The sequence below is a fragment of the Papio anubis genome, chromosome 5 (genome assembly GCF_008728515.1).
Source record: "Papio anubis isolate 15944 chromosome 5, Panubis1.0, whole genome shotgun sequence".
NCBI classification, from domain to species: domain Eukaryota; kingdom Metazoa; phylum Chordata; class Mammalia; order Primates; family Cercopithecidae; genus Papio; species Papio anubis.
Window position 1 is genome coordinate 19,060,440 of NC_044980.1, and position 13,456 is coordinate 19,073,895.

The 13,456-nt window shown below is 35.9% G+C and overlaps 1 protein-coding gene across 10 annotated transcripts in view; it reads right to left on the reverse strand.

Moving 5' to 3' along the window:
- CDH18 (cadherin 18) overlaps positions 1 to 13,456 on the reverse strand; it is a 1,104,333-nt gene that overhangs the window by 356,388 nt on the left and 734,489 nt on the right. The gene's annotated exons all lie outside the window — the stretch shown is intronic.

The following is a 13,456-nucleotide window of genomic DNA, read 5'->3' on the forward strand; positions in this document are numbered from 1 at the left end:
CTAGCAATTATCTAAAGACAGGATTTAAAAAAGGAAAAAAATAGTGGCAAATAAACAGAGGAAAAATGTTTCAATTTTTTAAATAAAAATAAATAAATAAATGTTGAAGACATGAGTGTAAGTTATACTATGATTGGACAACAAAGTAAAACATGAAAAATATTTCTGCAAAACTAATGACAGGATTTGGGAGAGACACGAATGACTGAAATTTGGGCCAGGCACGGTAGCTCACAACTGTAATCCAAGCACTTTGGAAGGTTGAGCCAGGCAGATCACTTGAGGTCAGGAGGTTGAGGCCAGACTGGCCAACATGGTGAAACCCCATCGCTACTAAAAATACAAAACTAGGTGGGCGTGGTGGTGCATGCCTGTAATCCCAGCTACTTGAGAGGCTGAGGCAGGAGAATCACCTGAACCCAGGAGATGGGTGTTGCAGTGAGCGGAGATTGTACCATTGTACTCCTGCCTGGGCACCAAGAATGAAACTCTATCTCAAAAAACTACAATAAAATAAAAAGAATGACTGAAATTATAAGCTTATTTAAAGCATATAAATTTTGTATCAAGTTTTGCTGTACTGTTATATATGTGTGTTTGAATATGTGTTTAGGAAGGTTACATTGTTTCAAGAATATGGGTATTTCATTTGGTAAAAAATATTAAATAAATCACTTTCTCATTGCATGCAATTCATCCCTATACATCAGCACAAACTGAAATGTAGATCTGAATAAATAACAAATTGACATGACAGTATAATTAATTTATAATACTGAAAACAAATAATCAGTTACAGCATGATTCTCTTACACAGTCGAGGACAGATTTGGTCACGAAGGGAAAATAGTCACATGAGACTCAAGAGCAGGGCATTTTTCTCTGAGTATTTCTTTCCATAAATGAGGGTTAATAATAGTGCTTACTTCACCTTTGTGCTAGAATTGTATAGGATTAGAAGAATTGGAATTTCATTTTTATCATTTGACAAATATAAAATTTACCTTTTTAAATATTTTCTGAAAGCAAAGGTATTCTTCCCTCTAGCTTAAATCAAAACAACTTCAAAACTCTCCTAAAATATAAGAGAGAGCAATATTATTCTAGCTCCAACATGGCAAGAGCACTGGAAAGAGAGTCAGAAATCACAGGTTTTATTTTCTGACAGTTTACTTACTATATGAATTTATGTGAACCATCTCATTTTTTTCAGTCTCACTGTCCTCATTTATTAAAATTTGTGACTGGAATAACTGTATTTAATATTCTTTCCAGCATTTGTAATAAATTATTTGAATAAGTTTATATTAAACTTTTTATTTCCCAAGAGATTCTTAATTTTCAAATCATGACATCCCCCCCCCCCCAAAAAAAGAAAGAAACTTTATCTAGTTTTTCTTCTTAGAAGCCAAGTTGTTGAAGATATAGAAGGTGTTGTATTTTAATACTTTCACACCATTTGGTGTGATTTTCAAATAAAATTAACATCTTTGCCCTTCATGCTAAGTTGTTTAACAAAGCATAATTTATGAGTACAAGGTGAAGAAAGTGGCTTTTGTAATGAATTACAGATATGTAAAATGAGTGTTTTCTTTACAATACTGATTGTGAGTCATTCCGAAAATACATAAATGCATTTTGATCTACATATGCTTTATATGTTTATGAATCTCTATTATGACAATTATGAAAAGAGATAGATATATACTGTGCTATGGAATGAAAGAACAAATGTAAACATCACTACAGTGCTTATGGAGATAATTTTATTTACTATATAATAAGAGGACAAAACTTCAAAAATAAATTTTTTTTTGCATTACTGCAAGAAATCCACCTCCGCATAGGTTAGAAAAAATTGAAATGCAAATAGTAAGAAAATAAACCACTGATTGAGACCAATACAATAGAAATATGTGGTAGACATTTTCCATTTTATGACTGAGCAGTGTTCAAAGACCCTTCTGTTTTCATTGAAGATTCCAATATGTGAATTCTGATAAACCGAGCCCTAACTTTCACCACTAATCACTTAGGCACCGATATGGTCTGGCTCTGTGTCCCCACCTAACTCTCCTCTTGAATTGTAATCTGAATTGTAATCTGAATTGTAATTCCCATTTTGGCAAAGGGATCTCATGGGAGGTGATTGTATCATGGGGGCTGTTCCCTCATGCTGTTCTCTTGATAGTGAGTGAGTTATCACAAGATCTGATGGTTGTATAAGGGGATCTTCCCCCTTCACTCTGCACTTCTCTCTCCTGTTGCCTTGTGGAGAAGAACATGTTTGCTTCCCCTTTTGCCATGACTGTAAGTTTCCTGAGGCCTCCCCAGCCATGTGGAACTGTGAGTCAATTAAACCTCCTCGCTTTATAAATTACCCAGTCTTGGGTATTTCTTTATAGCAGCATGAAAATGAACTAATACATTTTTACCAGTAGAGTGGGGTGCTGCCATAAAGATACCCAAAAATGTGGAAGTGACTTTGGAACTGGATAACAGGAAGAAGTGGGAACAGTTTGGAGGGCTCAGAAGAAACTAGGAAGATGTGGGAAAGTTTGGAACTTCCTAGACACTTGTTGAATGGTTTTGACCCAAATATTGATAATGGATAGTGATGTGGATAACAAGGTCCAGATTGAGGTAGTCTCAGATAGACGTCAGGAATTTTTTGGGAACTGGAGAAAAGATCACTCTTGCTATGTTTTAACAAAGAGATTGGTACCATTTTGTCTGTGTACTAGAGATCTGCGGAACTCTGAACTTGAGAGAGATGGTCTGACATTGGAACTTATGTTTAAAAGGGAAGCAGAGCATAAAACTTTGGAAAATTTGCAGCCTGATAATGTGATAGAAAAGAAAAACTCATTTTATGAAGAGAAATTCAAGCCAGCTGCAGAAATTTGCATAAGTAACAAGGAGCCAAATGTAATTCACCAAGACAATGGGGAAAATGTCTCCAGGGCATGTCAGAGACCTTCATGGCAGCCCCTCCGATCAGAGGCCCAGAGTTCTAGAAGGGAAAAAATGGTTTCCTGGGGCAGGCCCAGCGCCTTGCTGTTTTGTGCAGTCTTGAGACTTGGTGCCCTGCGTCCCAGCTATGGGTAAAAGAGACCACGGTACAGCTCAGTTTGTTGCTTCAGAGGGTGCAGGCACCAAGCCTCCCACCAAATGCTTGGAAGCAACAAGTGGCTTCTACATAGTGTTGGACTTGCGGATGCACAGAAATGAAGAACTGAGGTTTGGGAATCTCCACCTAGATTTCAGAGGATGTATAGAAACACCTGGATGGCTAGCAGAAGTTTATTGCAGGGGTGGAGCCCTCATGGAGAAATTCCGTTAGAGCAGTGCAGAAGGGAAATGTGGGGTCGGACTCCCATATAGAGTCCCCACTGGGGCATTGCCTAGTGGAGCTGTGAGATGACAGCCACCGTCTTCCAGAACCCAGAATGGTAGATCCACTAACAGCTTGCACTGTGCATCTGAAAAAGCTGAAGGCTTTCAATGTCAGCTGTGAAAGCAGCCAGAGCAGGGGCTTGCATCCTAAAAAGCCACAGGAGTGGACTGCCCTAGGCCATGGGAGCCCACCCTTTGCATCAGTCTGCCCTGCATGTGAGAAATGGAGTCAAAGGAGATTATTTTGGAGCTTTAAGATTTAATGACTATCACACTTGAGTTTGGACTTGCATGGGGCCTGTAGCTCTTTTGTTTTGGCCAGTTTCTCTCATTGGAGAAGAATTCTAAGATTAATTCTTATTCAAAAATGTTCCTATTTCAGGGAGCATTTATCCAATGCCTATATCCCCATTGTATCTATGATGTAACTAACTTGCTTTTGATTTTTATAGGCTCCTAGGTGGAAGTGACTTGCCTTGTCTCAGATGAGACTTTGGACCTGGAGTTTTGAGTTAATTCTGGGAAGAATTAAGATTTTTGAGGGACTGTAGGGAAGGCACATTTGTGCTTTGAAATGCGAGAAAGACAAGATTTGTGAGGGGTCAAGAGTGGCATAATATGGTCTGGCTCTGTGTTCTCACCCAAATCTCATCTTGAATTCTAATCCAAATTGTAATTCCCATTTTGGGGGAGGGACCTCATGGGAGGTGATTGGATCCTGGGGGCTAGTACCCCATGCTCTTCTCACGACAAGAGTTGTCATGAGATCTGATGATTTTATAAGGGGCTCTTTCCCCTTTGTTCTGCAATTCTCTCTCTCTCCTGTAGCCTTGTGAAAAAGGGCATGTTTGTTTCCCTTTCCACCATGATTGTAAGTTTCCTGAGGCCTCCTTAGCTTTGTGGAACAGTGAGTCAAATAAAGCTCTCTCTTTTATAAAATACCCAGTCTTGAGTATTGTGTGAAAATGGACTAATACAGGCACCAAATACTTTCTTTCTACATCCTTTCATTAGGAATTTCATCAGTGACATATGCACATAAATGATATGCTCAAATGATGGAAAGATGTAGGAACAGTTGAGAAATTTTCCACAGCAGTGGCAATTATTTCAAGACCCAAGTATAGCGGTGGTGAGTTCTGCAGAAATGACAGACAGAATACAGTGGCATAAATTAAAAGAGTTCTAGCTACATTGTTCTCGTGCCAAGCACTTGACATTCTTTCTAACTGTCTAAACTCCATTGTTTCCTACTTCTCCCTAAACCTGATTCGTAAACACCCTCAAGAATTCAATTGCTATCCAATACAATTCAAACAAATTTATTTGCTGTTTTTTATGTCCAGAGTTGACTTCTGGTGTTTGAAGAAAAGAACCTTCTCTAATAAAAAGCATTACTATTGTAATAATCCAAAAAATAAGTTGTTTCCAAATAATGCAGTATGTGAAATAATTTATAATATAGACCTCTGCTTTCTGCTAAGTACTGAATGTAAGTGATTCAACACTGCTTTCTAAGACTCATTGCTTTCCTCTGTAACTATTCTCTTTCATTAGTAAAGTTAATAAAACTGTACTGCAAGATAAGAGATGTGACCTCAACTGTTCGTTTATTGGAACACTGTCACACTTGTATTGGCACTTTATTTTCTAAGTTTCACATTTCTCATTTATAAATCAAGGGCTTTCAGCGGGGTGCAGTGGCTCATGACTGTAATCCCAGCACTTTGGGAAGCTGAGCCAGACATATCAGTTGAAGTCAGGAGTTCAAGATGAGGCTGGCCAACATGGCAAAATCCCGTCTCTACTAAAATTACAAAAATTAGCTGGGCATGGTGATGCATGCCTGTAATCCCAGCTATTTGGGAGGCTGAGGCAGGAGAAACCCTTGAACCCGGGAGGAAGAGGTTGCAGTGAGCCGAAATTGCTTCCCTGCTCTCCAGCCTGGGGGACAGAGCAAGACTCTGTCTCTAAATAAATAAATGATAGCTAGCTAGCTAGATGATAGATAGATAGAGTAAATCAAGGGTTTTTGTTGAATTATGTTTAAGCCTGTTCACTTTCCTAAATCTTTGTATTTATTATTTAATAAATGTTTCACTTTCAAATGACTTTCTTTAGTTTGCTGAATTACTCAAATCACTGAAGATTATATCATCAGCTATACATAGCTCTTCAGTACAGTCATTCCTTCAGAGAGTTCTGAGGAAATACCATTCTCAACAATAAAAATAATTCTCATATGTACCCCAAATGTTATTGCTTGTCCCTAGGGTCTTTGACTGAATTTTGTTACCTAGTTGGTTCTTAATTCATAAACCCTACACTCCAAGGAGGTCTAAAGAATATTTTCTACTAGCTTTTAAAAACAGTTTTTCTTTGTTCTTTTCGTTGATTTAAAAATTGTCAGTGTAAAACATATTCTGGCTACATTACTTCATGAATGGATCATTTCATTCTCCATATGGGTGGGATGACATAAGATACCATTTCTCATGTTCAACATAGAATTATAATTGCCATTAAAAATCTAAAATGTAGTATTATGTGTTGTTGGTAGGGATATTACCTGGTTTTGTGTAGAGCAAGCCTAGCTTAAATAGAAAATGTCAAAGAAGATACACTTTGATAGAAAGATCTTATTTTTTGAAATGACTTTCATTATGGGATATATAAGGACCTCTTACGTGGAGAAGAACATGCCAAAGAGATCACGAGGCTCATACACAGAAACTAACTTGCCAACTGTCAAAATGTAGATCTATCAGATGATAAGGCTGTTTTTCTGGAGAAGATGACTAACTTTGAAAATAATAGAACTTACTTTCTCCAGGATGAATTATTTAAAGTCATCGCACTGTCAGACAGATTTAGATATATAAAATTTTCATTATTATTGATTGCTGGGGTACTTACATAAGGTGAAAGTTACAGGTATTGAATAAAAGCTCAGAGTTTTTTTTTCCAGGTTTAACAAATAATTAACTATTTGCTACCTAACTATATATATTTTTCATCCTTAGAATGTTAACCTATATACCTGTCCTCTAAATGCTTAAAATTATCTTTGAATTGGTGGTTACAGGTATAACTGCCATTGATGGCAAGACACATTCTCAGGTATAGGTCTGACCTTGAGGCTATGGTTTCCATTATTTTGGTATCTAATGATTAGCAGTAATAGCATCATTCTATCATTCTAAGATTAATTCTTATTGAATTTCCAATGGCATTGGCTTCTGAATTTTTGTTTTGCCTTATTGTCTTTTACTCTCAAATTTTACAATTTTTCTCTATAGCTTTGTTTAATCTCAATCAACAATTTATCAGTTTAATAATTAATTTTATTCTTCTCCATCTGTGTCCCTTGGCTTAAGTATCTCTGGCTTACTGTTAAAATGCAGATATCCATAAACCACAGGGAATTGTAGCGAGTCTCATCTAAATTAGTTGCAAGCATTATTTCCAGACTGATTTCCAAACCTGTATGTTCAATTTCATTTTGACCATTTCAAGATACTCTTATCACCTTAGGGTTTTGATTAATTTGGGTAAAACAAATTACATTTGCTGAAAGCAGATATATATATATATATATACACACACACACACACACGCATGCATACATATATATAAAACAGCTAAATATATTTAAAATTATATCAAGACATAGTTTATCTGAAAGATAATCAAATGTTAAAACAATAAATAAATCACAAAGCATGAACTTTTGCATATTGTGTTTTCCTGTTGGAAATATTCATTTAAGTTTTATGGAGACAGCAATGAAAAGAATGCACGTGTATGTGCAGGCATTACTTTCTAGCATTGTTAATTCAACTATGTTTTCCTTGAAAACTGTAGTCTCCAAACTCCATTTAATTTAATATATCCTCCAAGGTCTACAAAGGATTCTCAGTTTGGGGAGATAATTCTCTTTGGGTCTTTTGCATTTCTGCACATCTTCTGGACAAGAGGTATTGATAGTTTTATAGCATAATTTTTTTTGTACAACAAACAGCCTTGGAAGTCAAAGATAGAACATTTTTTGGGGACAGAGGGCAGATTTGTTTTCTGGCTAGATTATAAAGATAATGTCTTCCTCCAAGACAAAGCTGGGGAAAGTTTGCTAGCAGATCCTGTAAATACTTAGGATTCTAAAGCTCAGAGTTCCTCAGATGTCACCTACGTAGACTGTGTGTGTGACATATATCTGGGCTGCTTTATGCTACTTCATAGGATGTGAGAAGAAAGGAGAATTTATGCTGTCTGTTGTGCTATGGGGAATAAAATCTTCTGTCTGTGACCCAGTAGTCTCGTATCTTTTGCCAGCATCTATAAAACTATGGCAGCCTAACTTGTTAGCTTGCAGCTAGGGTAAAATCTCAAATTCTGCACTTGAAAGTTCAGGTAACACAACTCAGTGTAACTGTTTTTTTCCTCTAAATTACATTAGCATGTATCTAATCCTTTCTCACTATTGCAGATCACCATTCTGATTATTTCTATAGGTAATATTTTATTTTTCTTTTGTATCAGAATTTTTTTTCAGTTCTCACACCATGTCTGGTGTATTTTCCATCTCATGCATTGGCCATTAAAGTGTCTTTTATATTGTAGCCAATAAGTAAACACTTGTTGAATGAAAGAGTAAGTAAATGGGAAACAGACAAATCAATTTAAGATTTGTGTAGCTAGAGTGGTGTTAGGATACAAAATTTTAACTCTCCCTTTTAAATCTATTCTTGAGCTACATATAATATTACCACCTCCCTGCTTGAAGTTTCCCAATTTTTTAAATAATTTCCAAGATAGAACTCTAAATCTTTTATATGAAATTCACAGCCTTTCAATATTTGACTCCTTTCTACTTCCCCACTCATCAGTGTTTATCCAGGAAATATCATGGCCTGCTCTTAACTTTCTATGCTTACTGTTTCCTGACTATGCCTTCATCTTCAGCCCTCTATGCACTTGAATAAGCTCTTTTTTCTAAGTAAAAAGTTCATGTATCTCTTGTAATGAGTAGCCATTACATTACCATTCCCCAAGCGAATCTTCAGAGCTCATCCAATCTGTTTCCAAGGTTCCTGTTCTCTCTCTATGGTCCCATGGATCACATGATATGGCACTAATTCATTTACTTGTTTGTCTTTCAAACTAGACTGTAACTCTCTGCCAAAGTTTAACTCTAATGTCAATATGTTCAGTGATTAGCACAGACTGGTGTTCATGGTCAAGACTAAATTGAATGAGCAAAGAAACTCATGTTTGTATTGGTATAAGTTTTGAATTTCCCATTTATTACTTATGTGACTTTGGGTAAATTTTCTCATATGTAAAAATGGGTCTAATAACCTCACTAAATCTTTGGAATAATTAATCAAAATTAATTAGGGGGGTCAAGAATATCTGGATGGCTCAGTCAAAATATACCACAAGTCCTGGAAAAATAAAAGTCAAAGTACCTCCCTTAAGTAAGTGATATGGTTTGGATCTGTGTCCCCACCCAAATCTCATATTGAATTGTAATCCCCAGTGTTGGAGGTGGGTCCTGGTGGGAGGTGACTTGGTCATGGGAGTGGTTTCTCACAAATGGTTTAGTATCATCCTCTTGGAACCACCCTCACAAAAATAAGTGAGTTCTCCTGAGATCTGATTGTTTAAAAGTGTGCAGCACCTCCCCGCCTCTCTCTTGCTCCTGCTTTTTCCATGTGATGTGCCTACTCTTTGTTTACCTTCCACCATGATTGGAAGTTTCCTAAGACAGTTTCAGAAACAGATGGTGCCGTGCTCCCTGTATAGCCTGAAGAGCCGTGAGTCAATTAAACCCATTATTTTTATAAGTAATCCAGTCTTGGGCATTTCTTCATAGCAATGCAAGAATGACCTATTACCGTAAGAGTAGCCTGCTCTTTGCAAGAGATGTAATGTTACCTGCATCATTTATGTGTGTTTGTTATTTTTTTTTAATTCTTTGAATTATTCCATGACCTGGATACAAAGAAACTATCTTAACTATAATTTAGATGTATATTTTTTAAAAGAAACTAAAAATGATTAAGAGACATTCATTAACATCTTGGTAATATTTAACACTGTACATTTCTTCTTAGTAAGGGCTAATGGTTTGTATTCATGTAATGTCCAGTATATACATAATTTTAAAATGTTTATCATATAAGTTTTGAAAACATTTTTGGAAACACACATTTTACAAAGTAACCACATTAATGCAGGCCTCAAATCGATGCATACCCACAAATAAATTCAATATTAGGTATAATAAGAAACTGACAATGAAATTGAAATAATTTAGTTTTTCTCCAGAGTGTATTCTTTAATAATGTATACAGTACACTTTCCTATAAAACTAGGAATATGATTCCCCTCTTTTGGGATATATCATTTTTCTTAATTTATAAAGAAACTTGATGGCTTCCTTAAAATATAATACTTAATATCATTATTCATATTTGTAAGAAAATTGTGTTAAATTTTTCAGCATGCCATACATATCCCAGAGTTACACAAGAAATACTGAATGAGACCAACTTAGAAGTTAAAAGTATGTTATAAGTAGTTTTTCTTAAAAATGTAACTCCACAGGAGTCACATGCAGTATAACTCTGAGACATTGCACTCCTACATTTCAACTAATGGGTACGTTTGATAAAATGTTCCAAAAGGAAAAAGACTTGGGTGGTGTTTTTATAAATACACATGTAAAATAATAGCTTTAAATGGTCTGATTATTCATTGTTCTTTATATTGCTATTCAGGTTCAACTTTACCTTCCACCATTACACTCATACACTTGTTAATATTGTCCACTCTGAGACCACACTATAAGCCTATTTTATCGACTCGACAACACTTCTAACCTAGGACTATGCCATTGTATGCCATCTACATGATGAAGAGAGTGAAACACATCTAAACTGGTACCACCACAATTTCACAATCTCTAACCTTGAATTGTTCTCAGTGTTCTTTTATCCTATTGTACCACATAAACTACATCGTCCATGCCATATTTTCAATTAGAACCCATTTCTCAATTTTAATAAACCACACTTAAACATCTTAACATGAAAAACAAAACATTTTATTAAAAGCTATATCCTCTTAAAATCTCATAATCTATATGCTGAATAATTATAGCACTTAGAACACATAATGTTTGATCACATGCCACTGCATATTATTTGCTTCTTCCAAGATGCCTCTCACAAGTTTAACGCCTGAAAATTTTACTTATTCTTCAAGCAAAATACCATTTTTTTATTTCCTCAAATTTGAATCCTTACCATGATACGTGTGTTAAATACTCCCTTTTCTGTGCACCCATAACACATTGTAAACACTTGATTTTGTCTTCCAAAATTTCACCAAATTTTTTTCTCAAACTACACTATGTGCAGGTTCACTAATAATCAATCCCAAAGGGGGATTTCCACTGTGCATGGGATAGCAAAGACCATCTCTATGCCAACCACCAGAAACAGGAGTCTGAATGTTTCCAACCCTAGTATCCTGGGCTGCAGTTTTACCAATTGCCTGAGTCCCGTGAGACAGAACATACTCACACACAATAAGTTATATGAAATGGATTTATTACTTGGAGATACTCAGCAGGAAGCAACAGAACTCTGGGATTCATTGTGAGCTGGTCCGCAAAGGCTCAGGAAAGCTGTCTGGGGTGGATGGAGTCTTGACTCCCTTGTGCTCCATCGCAACTGAGGGACTTTGAAGGAAGTCAGACCCTCTTGGGTTGAATGCCCCAGGGGGCCATGTGACACACTGGACTAAACTTTGAAGGGCATTCTGCTTCCAGGGGAAAGAAGAACAAAGACTGTGCTGCCCAAAGCAGGTCCTTGTTTACTCAAAATGTTACATTATCTAGGAGGGACAGAAGCAGAGCTCATTAGGCAGCTTCTCCCTCTCAAGGTACTACATTCCGACCACATTCTACAGTTACTCTGAAAACTATACGCAAGAGAGGCGGTAGTGACTGAGTCAGTCAGGGCTACCCAGGGACCATCCAGCAGACTGTGAACTTTCTAAAAAGCAAGACTTATATACACTGTTGTTTCTCACATACGTGGAGTAGAGTGGGCATAAAAGCTGTCTTTTGAATGAATTTCTGAATAGTCTAATAACATACATAAACTTAATCTAATAAACAAACAGTTAAAAATAAGAGTCTAAGTGAACTAAACTGTAATTGAGGCTTTCAAAAAAAATTAAATTTTAATATGGCTTGATGATGTATAACAACATCCAATAATGCCGACATAAACCCAACTATTGCAAATCCAATATTGCAGGCAAATTTGCTGTCTCTCTGTTATGTTTTTAATAAGAGTTCTTTATCATATTCTGTTATGTGCAAATTACTGTACTATGGTCTTTCAGGATACCAAGAGAAAAGTCAAATGAAGGCAACCCATAATATAACTCTAAACTGAAAACAGAAATATATATATAAAACAAAAATTCCACATTGCTGTTAAATTTGTATACTTTATTATAATGTGAAAGTTCTTTTTATATTATATATCATTTTATCTTCACTGTATGGTAACTGGAAGATGATAAAATAAGATATATGCTAGTCACACACAAAAATATTTGAGATGAGAAGTAGTATTCCTGCACACTTGAAAGTGTTCAATTTTAAGAAGAGGACACCATTTTATGTGAGTTTCAAAGTTTTTACTTAAGGATTATTATTATTATTATTATTTTGAGGTAGAGTCATCCAGGCTGGAGTACCATGGCACAGTTATAGCTGACTTTAGCCTCAATCTCCCAGGCCCAAACAATCCTTCCACTTCAGTCTCCTGAGTAGCTGGGACTTCAGTCATGCACCACCATGCTCAGTCAACTTTTAAATTTTTTGTAGAAATGGCATCTCCTTATGTTGCCCAGGCTAGTCTCGTACAAACCTCCTTTCTTGGCATCCCAAAGTACTGGATCAAATATTATTAAACCCACGTAATCAATACTTCTTTCATCTTTCAGCAAAGATTTATTGAGCATCCATTATAGACTAGTCACTAATGCTAGAGATTACTGATTAATTATACAAAGGATGTCCTTGCTGTTATGTGAGAATTCATAAAAATGTAAACAAATAAATAGAACAATATTTTTAAGCAACAGCATGTGTGATGGCAGAAAACAAGACAAAATAAAATAAATAAAACACAAATAAGACATTTGTGTTTCAAAGATAAGTGAATTTAGAACATTTCAAAATGAGTGGTCAGAGAGAAGGAATCTCTAAAAGGCCTGATATTTGAAAAGGCATGAATCATAGAGAAGCCAAACATGAAGATGTGAAGTAAAATATTTCCAGACAGGGAAAACAACAATTGAAAAGACCCCTTATTTCAAGATGAGCTTATCATGAGCAAGAAAATAAAACCCAGCTGTGCACAAAAACAGTGGAGCTGGCAATGGTAAATGATGAGAGATAGCATCAGAGACAGGCAGGATTCAGAACACCAAGAGCCTTTGAGGATATTGGGTTTTATTTTAATTTTTTGTTGTACAAGATGCATACCATGCAATCTACCTACTTAAAATTTTAAGTAGAAACTATAGTATTGTTCGGTATAAGTGCAAGGTTGTACAGCAGATCTCTAGAAGCATTTTATTTTGCATGATGGAAACTTTTCCCCCACTAAGTAGCAACTCCCTATTTCTCCCTCCCACAACCACTGGCAATCACTATTTCACTTTCAGCTTCAGTGGGTTTGATTACATCTGATATCTCATAGAAGTGGAAACATGTAGTATTTGTCATTCTGTGACTAGCTTATTTCACTTACCCTGAAGACCTGAAGTTTAATCCATATTATAATACAGGATAGGATTTTCTTCTTTTGTAAGGCTGAATAATATTCCATTGTGTGTACATAACAAAATTCCTTTACTATTCGTCTGTCGGTGGACATTTAGGCTGTTTCCACCTCTCTTTTGGTTACTGTGAACAATGCTGCAATGAACATGAGAGTATGGATACCTCTTTAAAATCTTGATTTAATTTCTT